Below are 6,151 nucleotides of genomic sequence, written 5' to 3'. Positions count from 1 at the left end.
ACATTAAAAAACTCACAACACCTACCAAACAACATCAAAACATGTAAAATGATTATGAATCTTAAAAATGATGATTTTTTTCAACTTCCAATATTTGACCAATCATTCACCACCCTTTGACTTTTCTTCTAACCTTATTATAACATGAAATCGACTTGCCTACATGCATGATAATAATGCCTAAACTATCTTGTGTCATCTTGGATACTTATTAACATTAATATTTGCATCCTTGATGTTTGACACCTTATTTAGGACCTAGGGCCCTTGCACCAGCTTTGATGCAAACTTGGGAAGATATTCACTAATGTACACCATGATCTGGTATACCATGAATCCCTCTAGCATAAAGCCCTTAGGATGTGCTCTTTGTCAAACCAAGCCCTTCATAAATTTCAAGTGCCTCTCAACCATCCACGTTGATCTAATTTGTACATGCCACAGAATTCAATCTCCTCAACTTGATGTATAAGGTAGTGTTCTTGAGCATTGAAAAAATTTGAAGGTAGACACTTTTGCATTTCACACATAAGCTGTGGAATTTTTCTCTTCTAATATTTTTATAATTTTTATCAATTTTTTTAGATGATAACCACATAAAAGAGGTTCAACATGCAAGAACATATAAACGAGATTTTAAATAAAAATATACAATAGATTAGATAAAAAGTAAAGCAAGTCATAAATATAATATATGTGCAAAAATATAAGAAATAACACTTCTAACCTCATGTATTTTCTAAGTCATTTATGACATCTTTAATATTGTTGTCAAACTAGTGTGGGAGGGATAGAGGTAGGATGTACTGTATTCATTAAAAAATTATCATTTCAATATATTACGAAATAATACAATAGGTAGTACATATATATATATATATATATATATATATATATATATATATATATATATATATATATATATATATATATATATATATATATATATATATATATATACTGTAAATAGAGAACATGACTTACCTTGACGAAGGTATGTCAATTATGTGTTTTCAACCTTAGCCCAAAATTACCTTTCTTTGATACATGACTAGTTATATTTGTAAAAAATCCTATGAAAATTTTTGTTTTTCTATGAGTTCTTTTAATGCATCACTTTGTTGCTCCATTAATAATCAAAGAAGGGCACTCGTATTTATGTGGTCTCCATTACTATTTGATTCAATGAAATCTTTCACTACATGATTGGATTCATGAATGTCATTACAAATTTTGGTAATTTTTTCTCTATCACTTCTTCCGTCTAATATTTTCTATAGTGTCTCTATTACATTCTTTTCAATATGCATAGCATCAAACAAATACATGATTCAGAGATCCTCTTAGTATGGTAACCTACTATATTGAGTAGGATAACTTTTTATTTCTCTAGTAAGTTGGTCATTGATGCCTTGATGGCCTTCATGAGCATCAATAACATCATTGCTAAATAAAAGATAATATCAAAATATAAATTTCAAACTTTGGACCACAAATTGGACATTACGTTGGACATTTAGTCGATCGTATTCCAACTTTCATGGATGAGGAGTCCATGTTCATGGTCTTGATGGTGTCTCTTCTTTCCCATTAAAAAGATTTTTTTTAATAATTTGATACTTATAATTATTATGGATAAAGTGCCTAAACTCATCGAACACCTACTCTCCTAAACTTCTTGAATAATGAGATTTCATCTTCAGACCACAAACTAGACATGTGAATTTTCCCTTTGTTAAACACCTAAAAGATCATGTACAATTATCATGTGCAACTTAATCATACAAAAATAATGTGTAAGTGATATAGCAAACCAAAAATATGTGATCTTAACAATATAACATACCGCAAAAATGATTTAGCCCAGGGGCATCATATACTATCCATACAAGCATTGCATGAAATTAAAATTGTCTTTGTCATATTGGTCTAAAGATGTCATACATAGTGAACCCATTCTATAACTTCAACAACTCATCAAAAAGGGCTCAATATATGCGTTCATATCTTTAACTTGGTACTTACCTAGTAATTGAATGAACAAAAACATTGCATAATTATTATGAACATTTTGATGCACTATTTATAAATTAATTTAGATAACTATTAACTGAAAAAATACCTGGTACAATTATTGAAAACATTGTGTGCTCCCTCTTTATGGACATCCAAGGAGGAATGTTATTTTTAATAACAAAAATAGGCCACACTAAATAAATAGATCTCATATATCCAAATGAATTGACACTATCCACTACCAATTAATGCTTGATATTATGAGGTTCTTCTTTGAAGTGTGGCCATGTTTTTTCTTTCTCTCTAAATGTTGAACCATCCATAGACATTCACATAACGTCATCTTGACTTCTATTGTGTGCATGGTTATCCATAAATTGTGCCAAGCTAGTGCACCTAAATAATCATTAAAGATGTGGAATAATAGGAATGTACCAAACAACCTTGTTAGGCACCTTTTTTTATTTGATCTAATCAATATCTACTAGTATGAAAATAAGGGCATTTTGTTGCAAATTCGTGTTGTTTATGATATAGAATGTGATTATTAAGACATGCATGTATTTTATGATACTTCATTCCAATTTGATTCATAATGGTAGACAATTCTCAGTACGAATTGTTGGTATTTTGCAACTACTAAGAAACAAAGCTTAATATCAAGATAATAAAACTCACAAAATCTAGGAATCAGCTACTTCCCATCAACAATTTTGCATGTTTCTTAGTTGGATACAACTTCAACAAAACCAAGAATGGTTTTCTACTCTTTAGGCTCTGCAGAACCAAGGTGGGTATACCTAAGGGATGGAAGAATTCTCAATATAATATTAGACACACTAATTTACTTACTAATAAAATTTCACAAGAACACACATCCCTTAACAACAGATTTGGTCATAATTCTCCTCAGGTTTGCAAATATTTCTTGACAATAGTAGCTAACTAGGGCTCAGAGATCAAATGCAAATGAGTGTTGACTAGCATTTACAATCTTGAACAGTAAAATAAAATTGATTTTGAAAATGAATTTGATGCTTATCTATGACCTTCCATATGCAGATTAAAATGATTAGATCAGTGCCCTATCAATTAGGGATTCAGAGTCTATTCAATTCCTAGATCTAATTGATTCCATTGCAACCAATATTATCAATAGCTCTCACTAGATCTCATACTTACCAACATCCATCCTATTACTATGGAAATCCCATCAATATCACTAAAGCATTTACTTAATTCATTCAATTAAAAGCAATAATGAATTGACATACAATTTAAACTCAATTGTATTCAATTGGACAAACTTTTGCTTCTACAACTTCAAAATAGCCACATAGTAGCATTGGAGACAAGATTCAGAGAGAACATAAATGGGGACAGTTCATGTTCTTCATTAACTTTCTTTGAAAGTTGTATACAATTTCTTAAGACTCAAAATAACTCACAAAAAGGACATCTAGACCCTGCCAAACTAGCGTATTCTCTTCAAATTTTTAGAAAAGACATATCAAAGAAAATACATCAAGAGTATTGAATCGAACAAACTTAATAAAACTAAAAAGTTCAAATATTCAGACCCTTTCTCAAACCCTAGAATCTGACTTATATAGGGTGAGATGCAACAAGCTTCAGGCTAAGAGAAAAAAATAGTTGTCCCTCTAGACAAAAGATATTTACATTTTGATTATAAAAGACAAAATTTCATGTAATAGAAAACTAATACATCAAGTATTCTTGTCGTGCCCAAAATATAGGGGCAAAAATACACATTTTTTTTTAAAGATTAATAACATCGCTAAGTTGATAAGGGGTTTTGATAAAGTTTACTATGTTTGATTCACTGGTTAAACTATGGTATATTGCAAAGCTTCCCCTAACATTACCTTAAGAGTACATTTAAGTTTATACCATCGTGTAGGAAAAGATTGTTAAATTAAACTTTCATTATTAAATCGATTAATTAAATTAAACAATCCAAATTCAATTAATTAAAAGATCTAACACATTATTATTTTTATTTACCTTTAACATATTACATCTACAAAACAATAGTATACCAAGCTTACTAGTAAACATAATTTACAATAAATTTAAATCCTATTAATATTAATCAATAAAACATTAATTAAGTAAAATATTAATTAAAAATATAATTAATTTATTTCAATAACAATTTAAATAATGTAAAACTAATTATTCAAGACATCGAAATAGAAAGAACTTACTAACTAAAACATCACATCTAACATACAAATATTTGAACTTTATTTTAACTTAACACAACAAAACATCTTTTGGATTGCTATATTCATTATAATTAATTATAATCCCTAAGCAACAATTCTACATTAATTTAAAACAATTCATTGTTTTTATACTTACAACACAAAAAAATAAATATACAAAACAATAATTATATAAATCTTAAAACTAAATAATAAATAATACTAATAACTAAAACCTAATAACTAACTTACTCTACTAATATAATATTAATATTTTAGAATAAGCCTAACTACACTTTAATTAATACTAAAATCTTAATTAACAAATACTAACTAACTTTTAACTAACACTTTTTAAAACACTAAAACTGTCTTAATAAAACTTTTCTAAATGTAATGATAAAACTAAGATTAAATAAAACTAAATAATAATAAAAAGATACACCTACACCCCACTAACTTCCTACTTACCTTTAACATTATTAAATCTAAACATACTAAAAAGCTACTTTAATAACACTAACTATATTTAAAATAAAAACATATTTACTACCCTATACTCCTCATGTGGACCAAAAAGTAGAGGCAAGGGAGGTGGTGTAGCGAGTAATAATGGCACTTTTGACTTTTTACAAACCCTTTCATAAATCTTTCAATATTCCTATGTTCACTTGGAAACAAGGAGGAGTAAAAAAATGATTAGTATAACTTTTAATACTAACCTGCTCCTTTCAAATTTGCCCCCTTTATTTCATTTGCTAGCTTAATTATTATGACAGACTGACATAGGGGCACATGTCAGTACTTACTCCAGCCCATCAAGGCCTTGTCAATGCCTAGAATGGGGGAAGGAGGTAAAGTGTTTTAAGTTTAAAAGTTTTATAGGTGAGGGTAAAGGTAAGAGCAAGGAAAGTTTGTGATTTAAAGTTAAGTAGATAGGATATTTAGGATATTTAAATATTTATTTTCATTCTTTTCTATTTTTGTTTATTTATTTAAATTTTAAAAAGTTTATAGAAATCAAACAAGGATAATTAAGAGAATCTTCAAGATTCTTTATTCAAAAGGGGAACTAACTTCCTCCCCATACAAATTCCAGAGAGCACTTTTGCTCTAGGGGATATATTTTTTTCAAGACCATTTGTTTTTTCTTTCTAAGTATAGATTTAGAATGAAGTTTATATTTTCAAAGACAAGGAGGATTATATTATTTTTTTCCAAGTCCATTTTATTACTAAGCATAGATTTTTAATGCAATTTCTATTTGCATGACAAAAGGAGTAATTTTTTCTTTCTAGCATTGATTATAGTATCAAGTTTAATAATTTGTTTAAACAATAATGTAAGATTATTTTATCTCCTAATAATCATGAAATTAAATTGAAATCCCAATCATAACATTAAATTTTCTTTAACATATTTTGTACTTATAATTGCATAATTATATTTCATCATTTTATCAAATTAACATTAATCAACTGAATGCAATTTTGAAGTATATAATGCCACAGTAAGGTAAAACATCATCACATCTAATTTCAAGTAAACATATGCAAAAACTGAAATACTAGGAAATATCATATGCAAGAATATTACTCAATTTTTTTATCAATATAGTGGTCCAATTATTTCTCATTTATTTTATTGAACCATCTGATTCAAAGGCTCCACCGGGAAAGAACTAGGAAGAAAACCCGACATCATGGCCATTTCAACAATAAGTTTAAATATAACATTTTTACATAGGATTATTATCCCGAGGAGAAATCTCCAAACATATTTGAATTTCAATAACATTTTTGAATTTCCTTTTTGGCTCCACAATAGGGAAACCATTACAAAGTTTGCAACGCATCAAGATGATCATGGAGAAAATGAAAACTGACTAGGAGACAACCATTCTTAAC

Source organism: Cupressus sempervirens, chromosome 6 (assembly GCF_028749045.1).
Source record: "Cupressus sempervirens isolate cs-2001-9-10 chromosome 6, ASM2874904v1, whole genome shotgun sequence".
NCBI classification, from domain to species: Eukaryota; Viridiplantae; Streptophyta; class Pinopsida; order Cupressales; family Cupressaceae; genus Cupressus; species Cupressus sempervirens.
This window is presented reverse-complemented; position numbering follows the sequence as displayed.